Raw genomic sequence first — 14,609 nt, forward strand, 5'->3', positions numbered from 1 at the left:
GTCGATGCCAAACAGCACTTGCCCCAACAGTCTCTTGAGGCTATTCGGGGGGATCTTTTGTGTGTGTGTCGATGTGTGTGTCTACGTGTGTGTGTCTACGTGTGTGTGTGTCTACGTGTGTGTGTGTCTATGTGTGTGTTTCTACGTGTGTGTGTGTAGCGGTTAGCCCGCTGCGCTATGAACCCGGCGACCCGGGTTTGATTCCCGCTCACGGCCAACACCAGTGACAATTATCTGATCCGGTCCTGGGCCTCCCCTAGGTCGACTCAGCCTGAAATGAGTACCTGGTGCGGTGTGTAAACATCGCCACTGGGGAGACAAAGGCGATCGGGCGTGGTGCTGGCCACCCACCCTCCTGTGTACCGTTCCAGCCTTCATAGGTGCTCGTTAACAACACTTGACCCAAAAGTCTGTTAAGGCTATACGGGAGATCTTTGTCTTTGTGTATGTTTGGTGGCTTGCAGCAGATTAATGATAAAATGTAAAAATCCGGCACGTATAAGAAGACGAACATCTCACAATACCAGAATAGGTGGCAACTGCATGTGAGTGCAATGTTTTGAATGAGTGGTGGATCATTATACAAGTGACAAAACCCGGGGCTTTTACCGTCTTTGAAAGAGTTAAAGCTTTCCGAGGACATATTATTTATTTATTATTACACGCTTTTATTTAACTCTGTCTGTTGTTGTTGACGTTGTCGCATCCTCAAATCTTGTAAGTCAATTTTAACCCACTTCCAAATGTGGCGTCGACTGCAAACTTGGTATACTTATGTCATACTGATGACAATACCATATTCTATCATAAGCGTGTTTAAAAAAAAAGCATTTTTAAATATTATTCCTTAAAAGGAGGACAACACTGGGAAAACCAGGACAGTTGGCAACCCTATGTGCATCCCTGCCTCCCTCCCTGTTGAAGGTTCAGGGTTGACTCAGCTCATCATCACTCCCTATCACTAAAATAGGTACCGCTTTGCGGGGAAAAAAACAAAAAAACCCAGCAGCGGTTCGCCAATGGATAGACTCGCCTCCGTCATAGGAATGCGGATTGTCCTCCACTGGCTCGGCAGAGTTGTGACCAGAAGATTGCCGCAAGCAGCAACCCGAACTGTTGACCACAGAGGTGGTGCTGCTGGTGTTGCTGCTGCTGCTACTGGTGGTGCTGCTGGTGGTGGTGGTGCTGGTGGTGGTGGTGGTGCTGGTGTTGCTGGTGGTGCTGGTGGTGGTGGTGCTGCTGGTGTTGCTGGTACTGGTGGTGCTGGTGGTGCTGGTGGTGCTGCTGGTGTTGCTGCTGCTGCTGCTGCTACTGGTGGTGGTGCTGGTGGTGGTGGTGCTGGTGGTGCTGGTGGTGCTGCTGGTGGTGGTGCTGGTGGTGGTGGTGCTGTTGCTACTGGTGGTGCTGCTGCTGGTGGTGCTGGTGTTGCTGCTGCTGCTGCTGCTGCTACTGGTGGTGGTGCTGGTGGTGGTGGTGCTGGTGGTGCTGCTGGTGGTGGTGCTGGTGGTGGTGGTGCTGTTGCTACTGGTGGTGCTGCTGCTGGTGCTGCTGGTGCTGGTGGTGCTGCTGGTGCTGCTGGTGCTGCTGGTGCTGGTGGTGTTGGTGGTGCTGCTGGTGGTGGTGGTGCTGCTGGTGGTGGTGGTGCTGCTGGTGCTGGTGCTGGTGGTGCTGGTGGTGCTGGTGCTGCTGGTGGTGCTGCTGTTGGTGGTGCTGGTGGTGGTGGTGGTGCTGGTGGTGGTGCTGCTGTTGGTGGTGCTGGTGGTGGTGGTGGTGCTGGTGGTGCTGGTGGTGGTACTGGTGGTGGTGCTGGTGGTGCTGGTGGTGCTGGTGGTGCTGGTGGTGCTTGTGCTGCTGGTGCTGGTGGTGGTGGTGCTGATGGTGGTGGTGCTGGTGGTGCTGGTGGTGCTTGTGCTGCTGGTGCTGGTACTGGTGGTGGTGGTGGTGCTGGTGGTGCTGGTGGTGCTGGTGGTGGTGCTGGTGCTGCTGCTGCTGCCCGCATCGTCATTAGACTGGCCAAACGCCCGGTGGGGCCGATCTGTGTGGCTAGGGAAATTACAAATGTGATTAGGGTACAAAATAAAATATTGTATTTCCTCTAATGTGTACGTTTCAGCGCTTTATCTACCCTCCCAGTCTCGATATTCGGCCGACACAACGATCCTTCCTCAACCGGTCCATGTGTTTGTTTTCTTTTTAGGGCCGGCCCCAAATGGGCCGATTAGAATCGCACGGCAATGTGGGACCGGTGTGTTCACATATTCCTGGGCCGATTTTTTGTCCCAGTCCGTTATTGATCATAACTAACGAACTAACTTTTTACAAGGTAAGGCCCACTTTTTTCAGAAGTGACCTGGCCAAAGATGACGGCTCAACGAAGTGGCTCCTCGTCGTGTGGAAATTTCTAACAGCCAAATACTCCACACGCGCGCTTCTAAATGTGGAGGGGAAAAACTGGGGGATCCGAATAAAAATCCACTCGACTACGGGGAGAACGTGCAAACTCCAAATCAACAGGCATCGTCAGGATCGGGATCGAACCCACGAACCTCCTGTATACCAGGCGAGGTAGTTAACATCTCCTAGCCACCGTGATGATGATGATGATGAGAGAGAGAGACACACGCAAACTCCAAATCAACAGGTATCGTCAGGGTCGGGATCGAACCCACGACCTCCTGCATACCAGGCGAGGTAGTTAACATCTCCTAGCCACCGTAGTGATGATGAGAGAGAGAGAAGCAAACTCCAAATCAACAGGCATCGTCAGGGTCGGGATTGAACCCACGAACCTCCTGCATACCAGGCGAGGTAGTTAACATCTCATAGCCACCGTGATGATGATGATGAGAGAGAGAGAGACACAGACTCTAAATACACAGCAGGCGTCAGGGTCGGGATTGAACCCACGACCTCCTGCATACCAGGCGAGGTAGTTAACATCTCCTACCCACAGCGATGATGATGATGAGAGAGAGAGAAGCAAACTCCAAATCAACAGGCATCGTCAGGGTCGGGATTGAACCCACGACCTCCTTCATACCAGGCGAGGTAGTTAACATCTCCTAGCCACTGTGATGATGATGATGAGAGAGAGAGAGAGACGCAAACTCCAAATGTACAGCAGGCGTCAGGGTTGGGATCGAACCCACGAACCTCCTGCATACCAGGCGAGGTAGTTAACATATCCTAGCCACCGTGATGATGATGAGAGAGAGACACACGCAAACTCCAAATCAACAGGCATCGTCAGGGTCGGGATCGAACCCACGAACCTCCTGTATACCAGGCGAGGCAGTTAACATCTCCTACCCACAGCGATGATGATGATGAGAGAGACACACGCAAACTCCAAATGTACAGCAGGCGTCACAGGGTCGGGATCGAACCCATGACCTCCTGCATACCAGGCGAGGTAGTTAACATCTCCTAGCCACCGTAGTAATGAAGAGAGAGACGCAAACTCCAAATGTACAGCAGGCGTCACAGGGTCGGGATCGAACCCACGACCTCCTCCATACCAGGCGAGGTAGTTAACATCTCCTAGCCACCGTGGCGCCCATCATCATCATCGTCGTATGCACGAGGACAGAACAGAGGCAGGATATGAGCATCAGCGCCTCAATGTGGCTCATTGGAGCCGGCCATCATTTTCTCGATTTGTTTTTTAAAGCAGCATCGGTGACCCCCCCCCCCGCTCCACTCTGTTCTCACCGCCCCCCCCCCGCTCGCCCGCCCCAAGGTCACGCTGTGTGCGTGGCGGCGTGTGTGGACTTGCTGGAAGTCCGTGGCTTTTCGTGGCCTACGGTAGAAAGCTCTGCGTTGGCGGAGCCGCGTTCCGCCAGCTGCTTAATTAACAGCTCACACGGCGTGATACATTTGAGGCGCAGCTTTGTAGGGGGTGACTGCACACTGCTGAGAATAATAATGATTATTATGAAAATAACACGAACTGGGTCAAGAGTCACAGAGTCTCTCCCCTCCCCCCCCACCCCCCCACGTTGAAAACAAACGAGAGCTGAGCCAGGCTCGCATCTATCAAGGGGCCTGAACCCAACAGGAGGAAATTCCACGTTCCTATGACAGAGGCGGGTCTTTCGATACAGCCGTACGTTTGAAAGGGTACGTTCGTAGAGTTTGTGTATCTGAAAGCACTGCAATGAGAACAACATTAGTCTTGCTTAAAGAAAATAAAGGCCGAGGAAACTAAACTGTGCGCGGATTTTTCAGGAAGAGCAATCACGACAAAGCGTCACTCTTCACGAGCGCGTTGAATTCATTTTGTCACTTGCGCACGTGCACCGCTGCCATTGCAGTATCCCAATGTTTTGATGTTGTTGTTGTTGTTGTTGTTTATTTTGACAGCCACATGTCTCCAGTACAGCTGTGCCCTCCAGAAACAAACAAAAAAATATCGAGACTTTGTGACGGTATTTGAGTCAAACGTGACAACAACCGTCACTCACCGCTCAGTGGCGGTCACGTTACCACGGTGCTTGTGCCAGGCTAGGTGCAGGAGGTCACGGGACAGACCCTGCAGGTGCCGTGTGTCGACTGCTGTGCCAGGCTAGGTGCAGGAGGTCACGGGACAGACCCTGCAGGTGCCGTGTGTCGACTGCTGTGCCAGGCTAGGTGCAGGAGGTCACGGGACAGACCTTGCAGGTGCCGTGTGTTGACTGCTGTGCCAGGCTAGGTGCAGGAGGTAACGGGACAGACCCTGCAGGTGTCCCAGGTTCACCGACTGAGGTCACCGGTCAGAAGATGAGCACGCAGCAAAATGGATCGCTGTCAGAGGTACATCTCGTCATGGACAACCCGCCAACATGTCACAGCGAGACGAGGTTCGAAAGAAGAAGAAGAATGAGAAAAGACTGCAAATGTTGAGACATTGAGCACCACTGGCGCGTGTTCTTCCGGTTCAAGACTCGAAACAAAGCAACGCCCCAAACAGCCCGAGACGCAGCTCACGGATGCCAGCCAGTGGGCGCCCCCGCCCCTCCTTCCTTCCCTCCCTCCCTCCTCCCTCCTCCCCCTCCCGTTCCTTTTCAATTTTTTATCCTTTTATTTTATTTTAATTTTTTAAAATCTTTTTTCCCTTTTCTTTCTCCTCGTTTTTTATTCTTTATTTTCTTCTCTTATTTTTTTTGTTCTTTTATTTATTTAATTTTATTTATCTCTTTTTTTAACGATCAGACGAGAAAGATGCTCGGTCTTTCGGCACTTTACTTCGTTCATCATGTCGTTTGCTTGTAAACATTTTGCTCCCTCTTTTTTAATCAAATATCTAACGCGGGTTTCCCGTGTAACATTAGTCCCATTGTGTGTTACTGTGTTCATATACACCAACAAGAAACACAAATCACCCTCAAAAACCCATCACCAGATCCCCTGCTGCTACGCTACCAGCACCATAGCGGCGAAGGCACCTGCCTGACCTCCCTCCCCTCCCTCCCCTCCCTCCCTCCCTCCTCTAAACCCCCTTCACCTCCCACCCTCGCACAAAAAAAACAGCTTCACGAGAAGTCTATAAGGGGGATCTTCGTGTAAAGTTTTTAAACAGACGGAGAACAGCAGGTGCCGTGTGTCGACTGCTGTGCCAGGCTAGGTGCAGAAGGTCACGGGACAGACCCTGCAGGTGCCCCAGGTTCACCGACTGAGGTCACCGGTCAGAAGATGAGCACGCAGCAAAATGGATCGCTGTCAGAGGTACATCTCGTCATGGACAACCCGCCAACATGGCACAGCGGGACGAGGTTTGAAAGAAGAAGAAGAATGAGAAAAGACTGCAAATGTTGAGACATTGAGCATCACTGGCGCGTGTTCTGCTCAAGACTCGAAACAAAACAAACGACACATTTATATTTTTACGCGATCTAACCGAAAAAAGCCTCTATTGTGGTATGATATTGGTCGCGAAAGTCTCCTACGTGTTACACGACGATGATACACCACTTTGTTGAGCGATCATTTGTGATTTCCATGAAGGTCGCTTCTGAATAAGAACTTCAAAACTCAGTGGGCCTGACTAGGTAAAATAAAATGACAATTATTCGTGTTTAATGTTTTTCCATCTATCACGGTTACAGAGCACAGGTCCAATACGACCAAAGCGTGGAAAGCGACCAACAAAAAAACTGCTTCACGAGAAGTCTATAAGGGGGATCTTCGTGTAAAGTTTCTAAACGGACGGGGAACAGCAAACACGTACGACTTACCCCCAATATTTCTGACCGCCTTTAGGGGGTGACCTCAATAGGACTGGTTAGACCCCCCCCCCACCTCGCGTGGCATTCTAGCCTTAAATAGATGCTCGCACACAGCACTTGCCACGCCAGCCTGTTTGAGGCTATACGGGTCACCTTTGCCCTCGTGTGTTTTTGTTGTGTGTGAGTGAGTGAGTGGGAGTGCTGGGTTCTCTTTGATTAAATTTGCGTGCGCTGTCCACGCGTCGCCGGCTCGCTGCTGCTCAGACGCAGATGATGGGATGCCGTGATTTTGGGAATTCGGCTCGGCTGCTTTCTGCTCGGTAATTCCCACCCCCAGCCTCACCACCCCCTCAGCAGCCCGACTCCTCCACACCTCTGTGAACCTCCTCACGCCCAACAACTTTGCTTTGCGTTGGCACTTGCCTGCACACCAGTGTGCTCCTTTCATTTCGCTGACGCAAGTTTCTACACGTGTGGCACAACCATAATACTTCATCATCATTAGACTTCCTTTGCAAGTACCAAGATATAATGATAGGGGTTTTCCCCTTTGTTCTGGCAACAAAAGTGAAACCTTTTTACGAGGATTCATGTCTGCATTAACCACAAAACTTGCAGTCAAAATGCAAACAAAAACACACTATGATAACACTGGTCAACAAAAAACAACATTTTTTTCTGGTCTGGACTTTTGCAGCTGTTTTAGACTAATTTCAGGGTGCTGATTCCAAATCTGATCTCAGCTTTCCTCTATCACATCTCATTTTTATGCTATCGGCATACCCCATTTTCATTGATTTTACCCGAAATTAACTCTGTCACTTATGATTGCAAGTTGTTGCGAGTCAGTGACTGCTTTAGTGTTAAAATATGGTGCTGTATTTTTAGGATAGTGTGTTTATAATATAATTTTATGTAGATATCCACATTTATTTAATATTTTTCTTCTGCAGTTTTGATTGAAAATGCAATATTTGATATCTGAAAAACCTGATGTGATAGACAAAAACTGATGCCAGATTTGGAATCAGCACTCCAAAATTACCTTTAAACCGTTGGAATACCTTATGCCAGAAAAAGTGTGTTGACCAGTGTCATATATGCATTGTCCTTGAAACTGATTGGTTATATTTTGGTACTAGCAAAGGAGGTCTAATGATGTAGATGCTCACCCCGAGCCCTCATTACTTTGATAGTGAATTGTCTTTGAGCTGTACGCCTTTTGGCGTCCTCTGGTCGAGCACCAATTGGGTCGAGGCTCAAGAGAAAGCCGTCCCTTGGTGTGGACCAATCAGTTTCAAGCACAATGCATATATTATCATAGTGTGTGTTTTGTTTGCCTTCTTGTGGTTATTGCAGACATTGTAACAATAGCCTGATTACCAATCTAGTATATAATTACAATATCCCCCCCCTCAAATATTTGTACCTGATGAGTTAATGAGTTAATGATGACGTCACCCTGCTGCTGCTCTATATAAGAACGGGAGACACAGCAGAGCCTCACCATTCTGGCGAAAAGCCCGATGATGCTGGATGCAATTACCAGCGAAACGTCGTACAACTCAAATTGTAAATGTTGTGGTTTCACGCTTCAACACACCGGTGGGCTAAAGCAGTGAACTATTTGTCTTTTGTCAACGTGACACTTTTTTTACTGATTGGCCGTGTCGGGTGGTGGAGGGTTACGACACATTTATAAATAACGCGATCTAAACCCAAAAACGTTGATTATGAATAATATTGGTCGCGAAAGCCTACGTGTTAAAATGAATCCTTGTAAAAAGGGTTCAGTTTTGTTGCCAGAAAACAGGGGGAAAACCCTGTTATTAAACCATAATATTAATTTCGATCTCAGTCAGCGCAAGCTTGCCGTAAACCACGGCAACAAAACTGAACCCTTTTTACACTGTGAAAACAGACGCCGCTCCGTGCAGCAGCAGCAGCGTCGACGCGCCCTGATGCCGCCTCCTCCTCCTCCTTCATCCGCATCTCCCCTGACCCCTTCGCTCCTGTTTATCCGCTCCTTCTACATCATTTTCCTCGTATTCCCCACACGCTCGCTTCTCTCGACACTTTTCCATTCCTTCTTTATTTGAAGCTTCCATAAAGAAGGTACTTCACTTCGGCCCATCGTTTCCACTATCAACTCACCGACTTACAAACTGGCCCGATTTCTGTCCGAGACCTTGCTTCCAATCACGGGCAAGGCTACATCAGCAGTACGTGACTCAGCTCGCTTGGTACCGACGTAACCGCAGCATTTTTTTTCTTGCTCTGGTTGTTCCACCCTACGAAAATTGCTTGTGTTGCGATCGAAATGTCGTGATCTATTATTTTTCTACCTACGTGACTTTACCGAAAGAACCAAAGAGTGTGTTTCCATTCCGTGTTTTTATTCTCAGGCATGACACCATTGACTTCGACTCGCCTCGCCGTGCTCTGCTACCACCATGGGCAGGTCCACGTGGTAGTCCACGTGGTGGACCACGTGGTCTGGAGGTTGGGAAATGCTGATCGAGGTAGATGTGCATCGTCATGTATGTGTGTATGTTGGACTTCTTTCGCACCGTACGTAGCGAACCGTGCTAATCGAAGGCGCGGGGGAAGGTGTGGATAACAAACTAAACAGAAAAAAAAATGTTTAAAAAATGTGTTTTCAATCTAGATTACTTAAAAGTGCATAGCTCCAGTGGCTTCCTAATATCGGAAGGAAGAGCGTTCCAGACGGCCGCGGTAGCGCATCTGAAAGCGCCGCGCGATGCGGTGACCGCCGTATTTGTTCGATGAGAGGATGGCCGGAGTTCGCGTGATGGTTACTGCTCCTTGACGCGATCGGCAAGGTGTTGTGGTTCATTTGTGGCAAGGGGCCGCCCATAAATGACGTCACGCACCTAGGGGAGTGGGGGGGGTCAGACATTTGTGACGATGTGTGACGAGGGGGGAGGGGTTTGAGAAATGTGACGTCACATAAAAATGCGCAACTTTAAATAAATATAGTCAACACGTTCTACTTAATTAAATAGACGTTTTAATACATCTTTTCTCCTACAACATCAGAGTACAGCGCCACATTAAATGCGCACTACAATGACAATAGTTTAAAGCGATTTGAAGCATGTTTTATTTTTTGCGACGTCATATTTGAGGGGGGGGGGGGAGGTCTGACTTTTTGTGACGCCGTGTGACGGGGGGGGGGTCAAAAATCGTCCAAAATCGCGTGACGTCATTTATGGACGGCCCCAAGCACTCTGTGCGTGTAATGAGTGTGGAAGCCAATTCAGCTCGGCGAGCACAGGGGACGGACACGGTCGGCATCTCGCGGTACGCGTCGCGACACGTGCAATCATCACAGCGGGTGCATCTCAAGTTGACCAGCGCGTGTCACTGCGAAACGGAGAGCGCCTTGAATCTCACGTGTCTCTGTAGGATGTCAGATTTGAATCTTGCCGTTGTTCGTAATCGCCGAGCCATTCGGTAGCGTCTGGAGTGTCCACGTGCAGTCATCGTAGACCTACACTGAACTTAGTGGGCAATCATCAACAACACGTGTCACAGCTGCAGTTTTGGTCGTAACGAAGACCCAATTTCATCTACTCACTCAGCCACTCACTCACACGTTGACTCACTCAGCCACTCACTCACACGTTGACTCACTCAGCCACTCACTCAGCCACTCACTCAGCCACTCACTCACACGTTGACTCACTCAGCCACTCACTCAGCCACTCACTCAGCCACTCACTCACACGTTGACTCACTCAGCCACTCACTCAGCCACTCACTCAGCCACTCACTCACACGTTGACTCACTCAGCCACTCACTCAGCCACTCACTCAGCCACTCACTCACACGTTGACTCACTCAGCCACTCACTCAGCCACTCACTCAGCCACTCACTCACACGTTGACTCACTCAGCCACTCACTCAGCCACTCACTCAGCCACTCACTCACACGTTGACTCACTCAGCCACTCACTCAGCCACTCACTCAGCCACTCACTCACACGTTGACTCACTCAGCCACTCACTCAGCCACTCACTCAGCCACTCACTCACACGTTGACTCACTCAGCCACTCACTCAGCCACTCACTCAGCCACTCACTCACACGTTGACTCACTCAGCCACTCACTCAGCCACTCACTCAGCCACTCACTCAGCCACTCACTCAGCCACTCACTCACACGTTGACTCACTCAGCCACTCACTCACACGTTGACTCACTCAGCCACTCACTCACACGTTGACTCACTCAGCCACTCACTCACACGTTGACTCACTCAGCCACTCACTCACACGTTGACTCACTCAGCCACTCACTCACACGTTGACTCACTCAGCCACTCACTCAGCCACTCACTCAGCCACTCACTCAGCCACTCACTCAGCCACTCACTCAGCCACTCACTCAGCCACTCACTCACACGTTGACTCACTCAGCCACTCACTCAGCCACTCACTCAGCCACTCACTCACACGTTGACTCACTCAGCCACTCACTCAGCCACTCACTCACACGTTGACTCACTCAGCCACTCACTCACACGTTGACTCACTCAGCCACTCACTCAGCCACTCACTCAGCCACTCACTCAGCCACTCACTCAGCCACTCACTCAGCCACTCACTCAGCCACTCACTCAGCCACTCACTCAGCCACTCACTCACACGTTGACTCACTCAGCCACTCACTCAGCCACTCACTCAGCCACTCACTCACACGTTGACTCACTCAGCCACTCACTCAGCCACTCACTCACACGTTGACTCACTCAGCCACTCACTCACACGTTGACTCACTCAGCCACTCACTCAGCCACTCACTCACACGTTGACTCACTCAGCCACTCACTCAGCCACTCACTCACACGTTGACTCACTCAGCCACTCACTCACACGTTGACTCACTCAGCCACTCACTCAGCCACTCACTCACACGTTGACTCACTCAGCCACTCACTCAGCCACTCACTCACACGTTGACTCACTCAGCCACTCACTCAGCCACTCACTCACACGTTGACTCACTCAGCCACTCACTCAGCCACTCACTCACACGTTGACTCACTCAGCCACTCACTCAGCCACTCACTCACACGTTGACTCACTCAGCCACTCACTCAGCCACTCACTCACACGTTGACTCACTCAGCCACTCACTCAGCCACTCACTCACACGTTGACTCACTCAGCCACTCACTCAGCCACTCACTCACACGTTGACTCACTCAGCCACTCACTCAGCCACTCACTCACACGTTGACTCACTCAGCCACTCACTCAGCCACTCACTCACACGTTGACTCACTCAGCCACTCACTCAGCCACTCACTCACACGTTGACTCACTCAGCCACTCACTCAGCCACTCACTCACACGTTGACTCACTCAGCCACTCACTCAGCCACTCACTCACACGTTGACTCACTCAGCCACTCACTCAGCCACTCACTCACACGTTGACTCACTCAGCCACTCACTCAGCCACTCACTCACACGTTGACTCACTCAGCCACTCACTCAGCCACTCACTCACACGTTGACTCACTCAGCCACTCACTCAGCCACTCACTCACACGTTGACTCACTCAGCCACTCACTCAGCCACTCACTCACACGTTGACTCACTCAGCCACTCACTCAGCCACTCACTCACACGTTGACTCACTCAGCCACTCACTCAGCCACTCACTCACACGTTGACTCACTCAGCCACTCACTCAGCCACTCACTCACACGTTGACTCACTCAGCCACTCACTCAGCCACTCACTCACACGTTGACTCACTCAGCCACTCACTCAGCCACTCACTCACACGTTGACTCACTCAGCCACTCACTCAGCCACTCACTCACACGTTGACTCACTCAGCCACTCACTCAGCCACTCACTCACACGTTGACTCACTCAGCCACTCACTCAGCCACTCACTCACACGTTGACTCACTCAGCCACTCACTCAGCCACTCACTCACACGTTGACTCACTCAGCCACTCACTCAGCCACTCACTCACACGTTGACTCACTCAGCCACTCACTCAGCCACTCACTCACACGTTGACTCACTCAGCCACTCACTCAGCCACTCACTCACACGTTGACTCACTCAGCCACTCACTCAGCCACTCACTCACACGTTGACTCACTCAGCCACTCACTCAGCCACTCACTCACACGTTGACTCACTCAGCCACTCACTCAGCCACTCACTCACACGTTGACTCACTCAGCCACTCACTCAGCCACTCACTCACACGTTGACTCACTCAGCCACTCACTCAGCCACTCACTCACACGTTGACTCACTCAGCCACTCACTCAGCCACTCACTCACACGTTGACTCACTCAGCCACTCACTCAGCCACTCACTCACACGTTGACTCACTCAGCCACTCACTCAGCCACTCACTCACACGTTGACTCACTCAGCCACTCACTCAGCCACTCACTCACACGTTGACTCACTCAGCCACTCACTCAGCCACTCACTCACACGTTGACTCACTCAGCCACTCACTCAGCCACTCACTCACACGTTGACTCACTCAGCCACTCACTCAGCCACTCACTCACACGTTGACTCACTCAGCCACTCACTCAGCCACTCACTCACACGTTGACTCACTCAGCCACTCACTCAGCCACTCACTCACACGTTGACTCACTCAGCCACTCACTCAGCCACTCACTCACACGTTGACTCACTCAGCCACTCACTCAGCCACTCACTCACACGTTGACTCACTCAGCCACTCACTCAGCCACTCACTCACACGTTGACTCACTCAGCCACTCACTCAGCCACTCACTCACACGTTGACTCACTCAGCCACTCACTCAGCCACTCACTCACACGTTGACTCACTCAGCCACTCACTCAGCCACTCACTCACACGTTGACTCACTCAGCCACTCACTCAGCCACTCACTCACACGTTGACTCACTCAGCCACTCACTCAGCCACTCACTCACACGTTGACTCACTCAGCCACTCACTCAGCCACTCACTCACACGTTGACTCACTCAGCCACTCACTCAGCCACTCACTCACACGTTGACTCACTCAGCCACTCACTCAGCCACTCACTCACACGTTGACTCACTCAGCCACTCACTCAGCCACTCACTCACACGTTGACTCACTCAGCCACTCACTCAGCCACTCACTCACACGTTGACTCACTCAGCCACTCACTCAGCCACTCACTCACACGTTGACTCACTCAGCCACTCACTCAGCCACTCACTCACACGTTGACTCACTCAGCCACTCACTCAGCCACTCACTCACACGTTGACTCACTCAGCCACTCACTCAGCCACTCACTCACACGTTGACTCACTCAGCCACTCACTCAGCCACTCACTCACACGTTGACTCACTCAGCCACTCACTCAGCCACTCACTCACACGTTGACTCACTCAGCCACTCACTCAGCCACTCACTCACACGTTGACTCACTCAGCCACTCACTCAGCCACTCACTCACACGTTGACTCACTCAGCCACTCACTCAGCCACTCACTCACACGTTGACTCACTCAGCCACTCACTCAGCCACTCACTCACACGTTGACTCACTCAGCCACTCACTCAGCCACTCACTCACACGTTGACTCACTCAGCCACTCACTCAGCCACTCACTCACACGTTGACTCACTCAGCCACTCACTCAGCCACTCACTCACACGTTGACTCACTCAGCCACTCACTCAGCCACTCACTCACACGTTGACTCACTCAGCCACTCACTCAGCCACTCACTCACACGTTGACTCACTCAGCCACTCACTCAGCCACTCACTCACACGTTGACTCACTCAGCCACTCACTCAGCCACTCACTCACACGTTGACTCACTCAGCCACTCACTCAGCCACTCACTCACACGTTGACTCACTCAGCCACTCACTCAGCCACTCACTCACACGTTGACTCACTCAGCCACTCACTCAGCCACTCACTCACACGTTGACTCACTCAGCCACTCACTCAGCCACTCACTCACACGTTGACTCACTCAGCCACTCACTCAGCCACTCACTCACACGTTGACTCACTCAGCCACTCACTCAGCCACTCACTCACACGTTGACTCACTCAGCCACTCACTCAGCCACTCACTCACACGTTGACTCACTCAGCCACTCACTCAGCCACTCACTCACACGTTGACTCACTCAGCCACTCACTCAGCCACTCACTCACACGTTGACTCACTCAGCCACTCACTCAGCCGTTGACTCACTCACACGTTGACTCACTCAGCCACTCACTCAGCCGTTGACTCACTCACACGTTGACTCACTCAGCCACTCACTCAGCCGTTGACTCACTCACACGTTGACTCACTCAGCCACTCACTCAGCCGTTGACTCACTCACACGTTGACT

The sequence above is a fragment of the Lampetra planeri genome, chromosome 52, assembly GCF_965212315.1.
Source record: "Lampetra planeri chromosome 52, kcLamPlan1.2.h2, whole genome shotgun sequence".
Classification (NCBI taxonomy): Eukaryota; Metazoa; Chordata; class Hyperoartia; order Petromyzontiformes; family Petromyzontidae; genus Lampetra; species Lampetra planeri.